Source organism: Plectropomus leopardus, chromosome 4, assembly GCF_008729295.1.
Source record: "Plectropomus leopardus isolate mb chromosome 4, YSFRI_Pleo_2.0, whole genome shotgun sequence".
NCBI classification, from domain to species: Eukaryota; Metazoa; Chordata; class Actinopteri; order Perciformes; family Serranidae; genus Plectropomus; species Plectropomus leopardus.
In genome coordinates this window covers 35,905,634-35,922,938 of record NC_056466.1, presented here as the reverse complement: position 1 = coordinate 35,922,938, position 17,305 = coordinate 35,905,634, and positions in this window count along the sequence as shown.

Sequence of the window (17,305 nt, the reverse complement as noted above, 5' to 3'; positions counted from 1 at the left end):
CAAGCATGTGTGGCGGCAACCAGGTGAGGAGTACAAAGACAAATGTGTCTTGCCTACAGTCAAGCATAGTGGTGGGAGTGTCATGGTCTGGGGCTGCATGAGTGCTGCCGGCACTGGGGAGCCACAGTTTATTGAGGGAACCATGAATGCCAGCATGTACTGTGACATGCTGAAGCAGAGCATGATCTCCTCCCTTCAGAAACTGGGCCGCAGGGCAGTATTCCAACATGATAACGACCGCAAACACACCTCCAAGACGACCACTGCCTTGCTGAAGAAGCTGAGGGTAAAGAGGATGGACTGGCCAAGCATGTCTCCAGACCTAAACCCTACTGAGCATCTGTGGGGCGTCCTCAATGGGAAAGGGTAGGAACGCAAAGTCTATAACATCCACCAGCTCCGTGATGTCATCTTAGGGGAGTGGCAACCTGTAAAGCTCTGGTGAACTCCATGCCCAAGAGGATTAAGGCAGTGCAGGAAAATAATGGTGGCCACACAAAATATTGACAATTTGGGCACAATTTGGACATTTTCACTGAGGGGTGTACTCACTTTTGTTGCCAGCGGTTCAGACATTAATGGCTGTGTGCTGAGTTAGACGGTACAGTAAATTTTCACTGTTGTACAAGCTGTAGACTGACTACTTCACATTGTAGCAAAGTGTCATTTCTTCAGTGTTGTCCCATGAAAATATATAGTAAAATATTTACAAAAATGTGAGGGGTGTACTCACTTTTGTGAGATACTGTATATTTCTTCTATCGAATAACTCTTATGTTTGGATCCAAACCGACAATTAACTGATCTACTTAACAGTATTGTGTGCATATCCAAACTCTGATATATAATATTGCTGTCCAGAAATTAACAACATGTCACTGAGCCCTACTGCTGCAATAGGTAACATGTTCCTTCATTGTGACAAGTCTGGTCACCTTTGTCAAAAAATTGTTGTTTTATATTCCAACATGCGATTTGTTGATAAGAGGCAAAAGATCTTAAAAGAAATCCTTGCAAAAAACACACACGGGCGCTCCACTTTGTGAAGTCCAGGTCACTGGGACCACAGTGGATAGAAAGCAAAGCGTAGGTCTATATAGTAAACATATCTGGCCTTATATTGAGAAGACTTTGTGATTAATTTTACAGGATGCCATGTAACACCCACAAACGTACTAAACCACCAAAGTAATACAAATCTGCAGCTTTTAATGTAAAAATCCCACAAACATAATGAATTCCCCACAAAAGTAATAACAGTTTCCTACTACACAAATACAAAATTTCCTGTAAATGTCCAGAAAAGACATCCATATGATGTCCAGAAAAGACATCTATACTATGTTCAGAAAAGACATCTATACTATGTTCAGAAAAGACAGTGATACCACGTGATAGTATAGATATCTTTTCTGTACATCATATTAATGTCTTTTCTGTACGTCATATAGTTGTATTTTCTGGACATTTTCAGGAAAGTTTGTATTACGTTTGTGGTGGGCAACTGCTGGTATTTTTGTGGGAATGTTTTTACATTTGTGGGATGATTACATTAAAAGCTGCAGATTTGGATTACTTTTGTGGTTTATTACGTTTATGTATGCCTTCAATGAACAGTTTGACATTTTGAGAAGTAGGTTCACTTCCTTACACTCATGATCATGATCAAAATCATAATCAATAACAAAAAGCAGCAAACAAGGTCAACATAGTTCCCAAAAGTTTCTGCTGGATATATATATATATTATATGTATACTTTTTGCTGTATGATACTAGTGTGTTACAGAGTTAAGTATATTTTTATATTTCTACAGTAATTATCTGTTAATCTGTGTCCTCTTTCTCTTGTTGTGGCAACTCTAAGACAAAAAAGACCACAAAATGCACCACAGATCCAAAAAGAAGACAAGCTTTAATTTTCTAGCCCAAAAACAAAAACAAAAACAAGCATACCCAACAATAAAAAGGAAGATGTGAAAGTACTGTTTATGGCAGTAGTACGTGATCCATATGACCTCACAGTTACATGGCAGTGGACCTCAAAGGACATTATTCGCAGTTTGGATTAAAAGCCTTCTTTTCATTCAGTAAATCCCTACAGATTAAAGTATGTAATATTCATAATGGAGGAGTAGACACATATTTAGACTTTCTGGCTGCTTCATAGATATAAAATCAGACAAAAACTGAGTGGGACTAAAGTGGAGCCTTTATAAGTTTTAGGATTGTATTTATCATCTGAATTTGGATATAAGAGCTTCATATTCTGAAAGCCAAGATTTGCACTCCCACATGATGAAGGTAATGGAAAAACTGTTCCTTGCACACCTCAGACCACTGCTGAGCTCACCATTAGATCCACTGCAATTTGCAAATCAGCCCCATATGTGTGTGGATGACATAATAATATATGTGCTGCAGTGGGGCTACTGGACAGATCCAACAGTAGACAGATCATGGTGGATGCAGACATGGTCTCATGGATCAGGGACTATCTAAAAGGCAGGCTGCAGTTTGTGAAGCTATCGAGCTGTGCTTCCCCAACATCTGGTGAGCAACATCAGAGCCCCCAGGGAACTGTGATATCTAATTTTTTTATGTACCATGTACACATCAGATTTTAAATACAATTTTGGATCTTGTCATCTGCAAAAAGTTTTAGCACCGCTATTGTGGGGTGTGTGGAGGAGTCCAGGAGTCTGGTGGACCGTTTTGTGAAGTGGTATGGAAAAAACCACCTGCAGCTGAATATGGGCCAGACAGGAGAAATTGTTGTGGGCTTTGGAAAGAACAAGGCCCCACCCTCACCAGTATTTATTAATGACAGTGACATGGAGATCATCAGCTCATAGAAGTACCTGGGCCTCCAACTAGACCAGAAGCTGGAGTGGTCCACCAATGTGAAGGCCATCTATAGATATTCTTGAGAAGGCTCAGGTCCTTCAATGCCTGTAGGAAAATGCTCCAGATCTTTAGTATTAGGGTAGGGTGGTGTGCTGGGGGAAGTGGTCAAAGCCCAAGACGGCAACAAATTTAATAAAGTGATTAGAAAGGCTGGGTCTGCCATCAGATTGAAGTTGGCCACACTGGAGGAGGTAGTGGAAGAGAGGATGCTGGCAAATTGCTGGTGATCCTAGTTAATGCATCTTAGCCACTACAAACCATGCTGACTAGGCCAAAAAAGGTCCTTTATCATTGCTGCTTGTTGCATTTAGAATCTGTAACTCATCTGCCTCTGTCAGATCCATTGACACTGAACTACTTGTGGACTGAATTCATCCTATCTTTATTTGTTGTTTATTTTTAAAATCTTATATTATTGTTTTTCTTTTTTTTTTGTTTGTTTTGTTTTTCATTCAGTTGTTAAAATTTAATTGTTGTCATCATATTTTAATGCACTGAGATACTATGACGATTTAATCTTCCTTCAGGAATTAATAAAGTAAACTGTCTATCTATCCATCTGTCTGTCTGTCTATTTGTACAGACAGATAGGGAGAGAGAGAGAGATTCTGGATTGGAATTACTGCTGGAGTGCATTCATCACTTTAATGTTGCAGCTGGTAAAGGTAAAGCTTATCTTAACTACATAATATACTGCGGGGTGGCTTCATATACAATAATAAAATGTATTTGTAGATTTTTTGCTGAAAAAGTAAATAATTCTGTCAGATAAATGTAGTGGACCAAAAAGTACATATTTAAACCTGAGATGTAGTGGAGTAGAAATATTAAGGACAAGTAAATGTAAATATGCATGTTAAGTACAAGAACCTCAAACTGTACTTAAGTGCAGTATTTGGTTAAATAGCTACATTCCATCACTTTTAACATAAATACACATGTGTGTCCCAACTTCAGTCAAGATACATAGTATAGTTATGAAGTTCTCTCCTTCTACACAATCTTGATGCAAATTACTAAAAACTAAAACTATACTAATATCTTTAACACTACAATTCATGAGTCATCTGGAAAGAAGACTAAACAACACTTTATGAGGTACACGTTTCAATTTTTCAATGATTAAGTAATGTACTTGGAATTAAAATAAGGTGCCAGAATGCATTAAAAAAGCATTAAGATTAGCTTGAAAAAAATTTCTTGGAGTTTTTTTCCATAGGGTGTCTGAGTGTTTCTTACTATATACTCAGCAGTCCCCTATGGTCCTTAGTCCTTACATTTTTATGCATATAAACACATCAAGTCATGTTTAAGTCAGGTTCATTCAGTTTGGTTATTTAGCTTATTTTGTTACACAAATATTTCACCTGGCTGTAAAAACCTTGCCCAACATCATTCTTTCCATCTAACAGAACTTCATCCAATAATCTACTATTTCTGTGGAACTCTGACCTTAAATATCCTTGTGTATCCTTGATGTGGTAAAGATCTCAGCAGTCATTTCCTCTGATAAACCCTATTATTAAATCGCCCATTCAGATAAGATACAGATCTCTGACGGTTGCCATTGTTGGTAATTACAGCTGAATTGATTGCTGAAGCAGTGCGATGGGTCAGGGCGAGACGGCACGCCTGAACTTTTGTCCTTCATCATGTTTTAAATATATTCCTTACAGCAGCTCAAATTAAAAGAGAGTATGCCTGTAATTGAAACTGCATACCACCTTAGTCATCACTATTTGCATTTTTTATGCTCAATGAATGCAGTGGCTATCACCCATACACTTCTCATACTGCAGAATACAACACAGTACCCACCCAGTCCACCCAACGGGTCCAACTGAATGAGCTATTTGTAATTACAGTCATCAGTTATAAATAAAGGCAACTCATAACTGACAGCAGAGCAACAATACAGCCGGTCAAAATCAGACTGCTGTCTTCTGATCTTCACATGTGGCGTTTTTGTAAAGTTTACTTTATAGCTTACGGAGCTCAGTTTCAGCAACACCACAGTAACAAGAAAAGAGGCACATTATGCCATTTAAAACCTTTATGGCGAACTGCAAGTCCAGAGTTTGTGTTGTCATTAGCTGAACTAAATATGTTTCGGTCAGGGCTTAATTTGAGCCGGAAGCTGCCGGAACATGTTCCAGCACTTCCCACGTTGGAACCAGAAACTATTAATTGGATCTCTCACCTCCGGTGTCACTATGAAAATACATTTATGTCTAATATTTAATGCTACCTGTATTATTTGTCTTTATTTTCTACTAAAGTCACAAAAAAATCCCTTGTTTCCTTTTTTTAGATGCATTTGAGTAAAAAATCTACATAAATATTACTCTGTTTGTGAAGATAGTGTTGTTTAGGTTAGTTGATAGCTTTGTTAGTGATATGTTGCATACGCTGTGGATTTTTTGATCCGTTCCGTGCATCCCCCTGCACTCACTGTCGCCTCTCAGGCCAGGACAAAAGGGACAGCACGTCCCTGGCTGCTTAGCAGTGGATATGTCTGCAGTACAATACAAAGGCATCTTGGACATAAGTCAAAGATCTTACTTCTTCACACTTTGTTGATAGCATTAATTCATTTTTTAAAAATGTGTTAAACTAGAATTATGCCCAGATCTTACACATAGTGCCTTTAAATTTGAGAAGTCAATTAAGATGTAGACAGAGCTTTAGAAGTCAGAACCAGCTAGACTCAAATTTCTGATCCAGGCAGTGCAGGACGTTCTCCCAAGTCCTGGGTTAGGTTGAGTGAGTTCATTTTTTAAATGTTTTTAACTAAAATTATGCCCAGATTTTATAAAAAGCATCTCCAAATATGTGTCTTTTTTGCATAATGGAACACATCTTTTTATATTTATAATTATCTGTTTTTCCCTTTTTATTTGTGCATGAAGCTTAGTCCTATCCCACTTCGACCTACTTACACATTACCCCTGGTTTTTATTCATTTACCTTCAAAGGAAAGCATCTGTTTCACCAATTTATCATCGACTTACTCACCACATACAAATAAATCCCTTTCTTACTTTTTAAAACTGTGCCGCTTATTGCCTCCCCATACAGTAGTCGCAGTAGATACATCACAAAGATAACTCTGTGTGTCGGCAGGGGTCACTGCTCCAGATATGCATGCATTTTAAACCTGTCATATTGTATAAATAATTAGGACATATCTTGCTGGCTGGTGTGTTGTTAGAATTGGTTGGTGCAGTTGTAGATTTCTGTAAGTTAAACTCTGTGTGGTAGCACTGGAATAAAATCATAGCATCTTATGCCTGTGATTCCATACAGTGCAAGACCTTGCTGAATACCGTTAAAACATTTTCACCCCCCCCCCACCCCCCCCCACCCCCCCCCCTGTTATAAAGAATCAGTGACCTTGATCTTTGACCTATGACAACCAAAAGTTACACAGCTCATCATCAATTCCAAGTTTTAAAAAAATTTTACCAATTTGAGAAAATATGCAAAGGATTTAAAAGAAAAAACAAACAAAACAGAATTTCTTTTCAAATACAGTGCAACTAAAATTTCATAAGATGTATAAGTATCCTTAGATAATACTAAAAAGTATTGTTCTAGATAAGCATCCTTTGGGTGTGTAATAGAAGATAGATTTTTTTCATGAATTTTCAATGTTGATTTTCTCTTGTGGTGTAAATGTAATATATGGCACTATATTCAAATTAGCATCTTATTTATTGGTCATATCCTGCATGTATAAACTGTACCTCAAAGAAACTTCACTGCACTGTACAGTCTACCTCATTACCATTTCCATGAGAACATGCTGCTCAAAGACTCCAGGCTGTGCATGCCCTGTGAGCTGACCCTGTGTTTACAACATTGTTGACGCAGCTCAACCACCCAAACTTGTCAGAAACAACAAACAACAACAAGCCTCAGTGGCAATTAACATTAGAGCGCCCAGAGACCATGCTACCATGGCACAATGAAGAAGAAATTACATCATAGACATTCATATTTAATTGAGCGTGTGAGCGTGTCTGCAGTTGTGTCTACATCTGAATATTTCAGCTCTGTGTTTTGTGTATATATGTGTTAGTGTGTGTGTGTGCATGTGCATGTGTGTGTAGTTGTGTTTTAACACCCAGAGCAGAGAGAGTCCTCCCTCTCAGCAGCTCCTCTGTATTCCCTGGAGGGGCCTAATCAGACAAACAAGGCTGCTCTCACTCCTGGTCCTTACACTTTGATTCCTCACTGAGCACCACAAACACACATGCAAACACACACACATGCATATATAAGATAGAGAGATAAATGTCTATATGCATTCAAACCCAGAGACGTGACAGCACATACGCTGCACATACGCCTTCACTGCGAGAACTGAGCAACCTGTGACATGGAGCTTGCCATTAAGGCTTTGGTTCTTTTTCTGCTGTGTGTTTCCATTTGCTGCTGGGTTTTACAGACTAGATGCTTTTGGATGTACTTCACTGTAAAGGTGACCTGCAGAAATATAGGTCCAGGAATGCATGCCCAGAATGGAAACAAAAGTAGAATTTGTAACAGTGATCCTGTTACATTAACCCTTAGGGCCTGTTTTAATATGACGCATCTTATACTGCTCGGCACACAAAATGCGCTTTTCAAACTCAAGCTTTAAAATGCCAGGTTTTTGTCATATATCAGTCAGTCAGTCATTTTCTGTAACCGCTTGTCCTCGTAAGGGTCGTGGGGGGGTTGGAGCCAATCCCAGCTGTCATCGGGTACACCCTGGACAGGTCGCCAGACTATCGCAGGGCCGACACATATAGACAGACAACCATACATGCTCACAGTCACACCTAAGGGCAATTTAGAGTCACCAGTCAACCTGACCTGCATGTCTTTGGAATGTGGGAGGGCGCCGGAGACCCCGAAGAGAACCCACGCAGACACAGGGAGAACATGCAAACTCCGCACACAAGGGCCCCTGCCCACGGACTGAACCCCGCTCCAACCGGGTTTCGAACCAGGGACCCTCTTGCTGTGAGGCAACAGTGCTAACATATATACATATATATACATCTGTTACATTAACCTTTTTTATATTTACACACTACGTGCAAAGTAGATTTTTTTTTTTATCATCACAGTCTGGGATATGTCAATGATTTGTCGCAACATTGATTGTGACAGCGCACCTTGTGGAAATAGCATGTATTTTCTCCATATGCCAAATGGGAAAAAAAAAAAAAACATCATCAGGTGAAAGATATTAAAAGTTACAAATTCCAAGGCAAAAGCCCATAATGGCCCCCAAAAATAAAACAATGCATGATTTTATGCTTTGATGGCTGTGGGATAAAAATTGCAGTTTGAATCTCTGTGGCCCATTTTTGGTACTTTTCAGTCTGAATGTCACAATTTTGTTTTGGGAAAGTGGACTTTAACCTTATTGTAGAAGCTGGGCTGGAAATTCTAAGATTAAACAAAAATACAAATCAGTCCCTTGAAAAGCAACTCCATCATTTTCTCCAGGATTTTGCAATGTTGCAATCGCAACAATTAATACAGTTTCAGCCAGTTCCACTTGACCTTGCAATTTTGTTCAATTACTGCAATTTGCTTCTTTGGGTTTTCAGCAATACAGCTGGGCTCAGGCAGCTATAGAGTTATTATAGTGTTTAAATATGAAAGATATTGAATTAAGTTGTTATTCTGATTTATGGTATTCAAACATAATGTACGAAAAGCATTTTAACAATATGCAACTGAATTACAGTGTACTTTTACTTCAGACAGAGGCATGTTACTGGTTACTTTGCCAAATTAGATTTTACTTGCAAAATATAGCAATATAACAATAACCACTGCATTTGCTGGGCTAATCCCAGCTAACACTGGGCGAGAGCCAGGTACACCCTGGACAGGTCACCAGACTATAACAGGGGTTGACACAGGGTCATATCCTCAAAAGGATTGCACTGCTTTTGCAACCACTTAACCTATGCAAATGAGAAAAAAAGAAAAAAAAATGTGCAATCCACAAAGCACGCGCAAAGGATGAAATGCACGCAAACTGCTATTAACTGCACTGCCAAGCAGACAGTAACTGACAGTACAGTCCTTTACTGTCAGTTACAAAAGAAACAAGCATTTTAGTGCTGGCAATCTACTTGGACCCCAATAAATGCTGCTTGCAGCTTTAAGAACAACAACAACAATAATAATGATAATAATAATATATTCACATAAACCTTTTTTTAGCCTTCTTGCTTATACCTTTAAAAATGAATAACTAAACTAAGAAGAGAGACAAGAGAACCATAACTATAATAAACTGTTTGCTGCACATACACATTTTAATTATTTATTATCTTTTTAAAATTATTTTCATATCATGCACACTGCAAAAAAGCCAACTTGTGTTTTTTGGCCTAAAACAGTAATTTATGTTGGTAAAACTTAAAAATAGAAATTATTGATATTTAAGACAATAATCTAAGTTAGCACAACAAAGCAAGACAGTTGTATGCTCCAAAATAATTTGGTGAGTTGCTAATACTTAAATCTTTACGTTGTGGTTCAATACAAGAGACAACAGTTCTGCCAACTCTTTTTTCTTTGTTGTGAAATGCGGGAAAGCCAACTTTCCGAGTTGGCATTTTTCACTTCAAGTCTCATGGCTGTGTGCTGCTGCAAGGAGCTGGAGTGCTGCTGCCTCGGGCTGAAGTCTGCACAGGTAAGTTTTAAACAATCTTTAATTTAATTTATTTTAACGTTAAATCATACAGGAATTTTATTTTGAGTTGTGTCATAATGGAGAAAGTGACCTACACATTTTCAACATTTAAACACAAGGCTTTTCAGTCATTAGCAGTTAGCTGCTAACTGATGCTAGCAGGGCTGCAGCAGTTAAGCCAGTAACATTAGCTTGTCTGGGCAAATCCTATTCAATAAACAATTTGTTCAATTTAATAATGTGGAGATATTTTAGAGTTGGAGCTTATTCTGATTCACAGTATTTTGATGACTAATGCCTTGCAATCCATGTGTTGGTCTTTTCCTGTCTGTTAACACCAGGACACTGACCCAGAAGTGGAGCAGACGAAGGGCCTCACTGTGGGTATCCTCACTGTGCTGGAGGATGATGACAGCAGAGCGCCTCAAAGTGTCGTGAGTGTTGCTGTTGTTGTGGAAGAAGAGATTGTCCTTCAAGATCTCCCTGACCTGCCAACTGCTTTTGCTTACCTCTTTGGACTGATCTATGCTTTAAACCTCAAGTACCCAAAGGATCTCAGGTACACATTTGAAACTGTTCAGAAGGTTTTCATGGAGCTTGGTACAGACCTCTCTGCAAGGGTCAGATCTCTCAAAAACAAACTCCTTCAGTGAATCCACAAGTTCTGGATCTGGAGTTGTTGACCTCTAAAAGTTCCCTGCTGTCCAGCCAACACCATGTTTTATGCTTTAGATTCATAGTTGTGTATCATACAGGTTCTGTATGGTCTTGTATACATGACTTGCACTTGATATTTTGAGACCAGAAGTTATTGCACTTAGATTTAGATTCATACTTGTGTATCATACGGGTTCTGTATGGTCTTGTATAAATGACTTATGCATGATATTTTGAGACCAGAAGTTATGGTGCTCGGTAACCTTGTTAACAGATTTATTAGATTCATAGTTGTGTATCATACTGATTCTGTATGGTCTTGTATACATGACTCGTGTTTGATCTTTTATTCAATCTCAAAGTTTAAAAGTAGACAATGTAGCACAAGTAAACAGCTACTACTGGGACAATTGGGTCTCATTAGTTTGCATGTACTTGGCCCTGTTTGAAGGGATTTGATGCTGGTACAGTTTAAATAAAACAAATGTTCTGAATGTATATGTTGCATCTGTAATTATTTATACATTTGATTATACATTATTGGTTCTAAATTACACATTTGAGCTACATTATAAACTATTGCAGTGTGCAAGTTTAAATTCCTCTTGAATTATTCTTCTATATACTAACTTATCCCAATTAAAGTGCATTCTGTGTAAGAACTTACAGTAGAGTCATTACAATGTAAAATTATAAGTTAGTGCAATTTACAGGACAGTTAGTAGAAGTAAGGATGAAGTGTTATTACAATGTAAAATATTAAGTTAGAATTTAGGAGAGAGTCAGCACAAATAACAATTAAAAGTTATTACAATGTAAAATTATAAGTGAGTCCAACTTAGGGGAAAGTTAGCTGAACTAAAGATTAAAAGTTATTACAATGTAAAATTATAAGTTAGCAGAACTTACTGTTGAGTTGATAAAAATCAAAATTCAGAGTTGAGCAAACTCAGAAGCAAAACTTAAAATATTTAGTTTAATTGTCCAACTTAAAATTTTATCGAAGTTTGTTGCCTTGAAATTTTGAGTTGACCCAACTTTTCTTTTTTTGCAGTGCAGCACAGTTCACTTATTGTTGCTGTGAGCCACTAATCACTTTCAGATGCTTTAATGCACCCACAAACAAACCCTAAAAGTAAACCACTGAGCATCATTATTCTTTTTGCAAATGAATTGTGATCCAGAGCATGACAATCTATTGAGTTACCTGTTCATTTTCATTGCTTCTGTCTTCACAAGTCAGTTTCAAGTAGCATGACAGAATGACAGGACGTCCTTTAAAAATCCACCACATGAGCTCCAAAAACAGAAGGCCAGGAAGGTGGAGGAGGTTAGAAACTGTGGGCAACAACAGCTGCAGAACAGGTGTTATGTTATGTCTCTATTTTGCAGTAAAACTGACAATCATTATAACATCGGACTAAATGTGGGGGACAAAATGTGAAAGGCAGCAATGAATAATTTCAAAATGTGAATAATTCCAGCACTTGATGACTTCCAAAAAAAAAAAAGTTGCTGTGTCATTAAAACCTGCATCTCATTCTTCACAATAAGTGTTTTCTTTTGACACTTTGGTAGATTTAACTTTAAATAATTGTGTTATAATGAGTCATCCATTGTGGCAAATGAGGCCCTTTGTAGGAAGAGATTTCAGGGTCAGCACTGTTGTCACTCAGCTGCACAGGTCTGACTCATTAGAAGCCACTGATGCAACACCTGCAAGACACCAGAGGACCAGCAGTGGATCATTTCTTGTTCAGGACTGTGGAACAGTTTTGACCTTTTGCTTCCGTCTTTTCTATTTTTTTTTTTTTTTACCTTTTTACATTAATTTTTGGACTCTTGTGCAGTAAATTGAATCATTGTCATTTTACCTCATCACTAACAGGTTATTTTCGTTTCTGTACAAATATGATGCATTGCATTATGGGATTGTTTATAGAATGTTACAGAAACCTTAAAAGACTAGGTGAAAAGAAAATGCCAGCAATGTTGACCAAAACATCTATATTACTACATATGAGAGAGTATCTCCTAAGTACATGGTGTTAGTAGGAGATAGACTTGATAAGGCTGTTTTCAGAGTGAGAAAACAGTGCAGACTGAAGCACTTAGTGCTGGTAATAACAGGCATTAAAAGCTCGATGTATGGTATGCCACTGGACAGCGTCAGATTGAAACACTGCCAGAACTATGCAATATAAGGAGCACAAGGGTCCTTATAAAGCAGGTGGGAGGAATGGTGGATGGGTCAAACAAGCCCCAGACTTTCACCCGGGAGCATGGCATTCACTTCCTATTTTAATGTAGAGCCACACCATAATGTTTTTCCTGAATTTAATTACCCTTGGCTTTGTTGCCTAATTCTAATCAGATGCTTTTATTGATGTCCCAATTTTGGTTGCCATGTGACATTTTTGCTTAATCCTAACTATGTGCATTGCTGACATCCTCTTGTTGGTAGCAGTATCCTGCAATGTCAACAGCAGATGCAAAAGGATACCTAGAGTGTGAAACGTTGACGTGGAAGTCCACTGACAAAGCAGCAATATGTGACAACTTGGAATGAAAACACATTCACAGTTTGTTGCGGTATAAACAAAAGGTTTTACCTCCAGTTTATCAAGTACAAATGTCCAGTACAAAAACATGCTCAAACTGTGCAGTGGGACCGCAAGGACTCTATTTCATATATACAAGAACCATCTGCCCACCACAGCCAGGTTTCCATGTAACACACATGCAGTCTACTCAATAAACAAGTGAGCAAACAAGAGAAAGAGGGATTGCTTTATGTTTTTCTTCACTAATTTTACTAATGTCACAATCATCTTTGTAGCAACAATCGGATAAATAGTGGATAGGTTGTGGGTGGGGGAAATAATACACCATTAATGAGGAAAATATTAATTACATTCTCTTAAACTTTATCATAGCAGAGAGCAGAGCTGCAGAGCTGCAGTCCGCTGCTGCTGTGTGTCTCCATTAAGAGATATTCTGTGTGCATTTATGCATGAAACTGTGCGTTTGAAAACAGCAACAGCACTGACGGACTGGTATATTAAATTTCTCTGTCAAGTTTAATTTCCTTCCTGAAGTTTTGAAGAATGTCTTTGCACCTCGTCGGTCAGGACCGTTGGCTTTCTTTTTTCTTTTCTCTCTGCTTGTGTTCTGCCTACCGTGTTCTGTCACAAAGCTAAAATGTTTATATCGCCACAGAGATAATTGCAAACATATGTCTACAGAAAAATAGCAAAGCTAACAACATTATTGGCCAATAAACTACCTGTGACTATTGCTTAGCTGTTTAAAGACACCATTTCTAAATCAATTAGTCATGCAGTGTTACCTTGAATTAAAAAAAAAAAAAAGTTTTGTATTGCTAATAATAATAATAATCAATTGGGGACCATGTTTTACAACAGCAAAACTATAGCAACACATCTGTTTAAATTTCTCACACAACTCGTACAGTATAATTACAGTCTCATTTATCCAGGCGTACGCTCAGTACTTCAAAGATACATGCATATTTTGATTTAAAAAAAAAACCAAAACTCAAAAAGAGCCAATTTCTTTCAGTTCAGTTGTAAATCATAAGGCTCTGGTGAAAATGCGTGTGTTTTGGAAGAACTTAGCATACCCTTGGATGGACAAGACTTGAATTATACTGCATGCATTGTGTGAGGGTTTGTAAATTAATGATTTTATATCCTTCTGCTGTTGTTACATGTAGTCCCCTATAAATTAATAAGGAAGTAATATTGCAATGATTTGTAGAGGCATGTGTGAGAAAAAAGAAATTGAGTTAACAGGGCATTGATTCACAGGTGCTCACTTTATGGATGAAATATTGCTTTAAGCACCATGGATAGTGCCACAGCCTATTGCATGTGCACTGAAGAGGAGCTGTTCACTGACTACAGCTCAGTGTTTATCACCATAACTCCCTCCAGGATAGTCACAAAGATCAAGGAGCTGCGATTAAACAACTCACTGTGCATGTGGATCCTTCACTTCCTGACAGGCAGACCCCAGGTGGTGAGAATAGGTAGTAACACCTCTTTCACCCTCATCTTGACATCACAGCTGCGATGGGCCTGATCACATGAGAAGGTCTACCTGAAAGAAATAGAGGACCTGATCAGCTGGTGTCAGGACAACAACCTACTGCTGAATGTCTGCAAAACTGAAGAAATGATGGTGGACATGGGAAAAGGCAGCAACACAACAATGCCCTTATAATATCAACAGATCTGTGGTGAAGAGGATGGATAGTTTCAAAAGGTCCTGCTGCATACTGAGCATACTTAGTGGTGAGACAGTTAAGGCAGAAGCTGTTTTACATGAGACGCCTGAAAACATTCCAGGTATCCCCTCAAATACTGAGGAATTTCTACTTCTGCACCATTGAGAGTGTCCTGACAGGGAACATCACTACCTTGTGCAAAAACAGCACCACACCAGCAAACAGTGGTTCATTCATCTGAATTTACTACAGGTGCTCTACCTGCACAAAGGATGTTAAAACCAGATGCTGCAAAAATAAGGCTGTTAGTATCATTAAAGATCCCAGTCAACGGCATAACTGGCTTTTAACCCTGTTGAGGTTGGGAGGAAGGTACCAGATACAGCAGGCAGCACTGAGAGGCTCAGGAAGAGCTTCTACTCTCAGTCTCCAAGCATACTGAATGATGACCCTGTCCAATCTCAAATATAGCCATTTACTTACTACTTCACTAGCAAGGACCACACCTCAATAGGAATTAATTTTAACAATTTATTGACGTGAATGTAGATTTGGTATAAACATTAATGTTGAATTATTGGAATGGATGGTTGAGTGCGGTGTGGGGAAGCTTCGGTGGGAATCCGCCGTGGCTCCCGGGCACGACAGACCCCCTAGGACCCTACGGAGAGAAGGAGGAAAAGGAAAGAGATCGAGGGAGGAGGGGGGGAAAACGAGAACAAAAGGGGGAGATTGGGTTAGGATGATATTTAAGCCGGAAGAGGCGCGGTTGAGGTGCGGTAGAGGTGTGGTCCTGCTCCTGAAACTCTGCTATATAGCTTCACTACAAAGTGATGGAACTGACAACAGATGCATTTTTCTGAAATCATACATTATGATTGAATGTAACACATAAATTGAACTGATTTTGAACTGAATTTGAAAAACTGAATACACAAACTGAATTTGTGTATGTGAGCATGTATTCTTTGATTTTGAAACACTAGAAGAAGACACTGATGTAACAGGCTAGAGTTCCTCAGGCTGATCATTCTACAGCTGAGGAGCCCTAACAGCAAACACTTGGTCCCTTAACATGTGAAGATATCAGTAACTCTCCATACATAGATAGAAAGTCAGACCATATAGATATGAAAATATAAAAACACTGAACAACATACATCTATTGACGTTCACTCTGATTGTTGCTTTTGAATCCGTGTTGTAGCTTCTGCATTTGTGGTTTTTGTTAACACACAAATTTACAAAGCATCTTGGATATGTTGGTAGTTCTGTCGCAGCCACCATATATAAGCCCTAAATGTGCATTTCTACAGAGAAAAAAAAAAGTGGCTGTAACGTTATTCTGTGCATAAGGAGCTGGTCTGAGCAAGCAGCTTAACCCTTTAACACCTGGATAAAGATCAGTTTTCTTGTGCTGATTCAGACACTTTTCACAACCACCCTGAAACCTGAGAAAAGCGGTTTGATTTCTTTCAACACAGGAAAAACATGAACAAATGCGCAACTCTGTCTCATGTCCCACAAATTGCAAAAAAATTAGGAAAACATGACAAGATTTCTATATATGTAAAGAAAATTATATTTATGATTGTCTGAACTATATATATAAATTATGTTACCAAGAATGAAAACAAATTGCAAAAAAATTAGGAAAACATGACAAGATTTATATATATATATATATATATATATTTATGTACAGAAAACTATATTTATGATTTTCTGAACTATATATATAAATTATGTTACCAAGAATGAAAACAAATTATTAATTTCTTGTTCTTGTTTTTTTTTCTTTTGCTTGTCCATATTTTTAACTTTACATGTTCCTTTTCTTTCTTTTTATTTAGTTGTTTTTATTTTTATTTTTATTTTTTGCTTATTGTTTTGTCCGTAACTTTTATTGTTACTACTTACTAATTTCTTTCTAATTTTTGGGTCATTTCTTGTTAAGCCAATCATCACCCTCCTTTTTTTTTTTCTTTCTTAATTTTAGGCGAGTACTTGTAGCCCATAGAGTGAATTGTGATTACAGCCCAGGTTTACCTGTCAACCCAATGAAAAAAAGCATGTTTTTATTCTTTGACTGTCTGACTTTAAGAAGAACAAATTCTTTTCTTTATCCATCTTTAGATCTATCTGCATCACATCTGCTTCTCCCTATTTGCCCTCACCCAACCTGATTTGGTTTGGTCCTTTATCATTTCCACACTCTTGTTCTTTCTCCCACACTTTTACTTCTTTTGTCCCCCTTCAGCTTCTGTGGAGGGCTTGAAAACACAAATCACGGACAATATGAGCCTATTCACTGTCAAGAAGGTCTGTCTGCTGCGTGTGCATGTTGATGATTCAGAGTGTTTGTTTCAGTCAAGAGTAATTCAAGGTTAGAGGGAGAAAATATCTGCATATTTACTATCTAGTTTTTGTACAATTGCTGGTTGTTCAAATCTGTAAAAAAAAATAGAGACTGAAGGAGAGAGACACTTACAGAAGATTGTGAGCAGGAAAGGGATTACTTCTTCTGGTTTTGATGCTGAGGTCAAGTTTATTTACAAGGAAAATCATCAAAGATAAACACACCTTAAATTCAGGCTAGATTAAAGACCTGTGCAAACAGATTATGCATGAAAGATGATTGCTTCAACACACCCACATGCTCACACATAAACAGAAATTTAATCACCCAAATAGCAAGTTATTCATACTGTATTCCATGGTTACCAACACGGGTGGGAATTAATGTGTAACTTGACATTTTCTGAAAGTAAAGATAATCAGTGTCTTG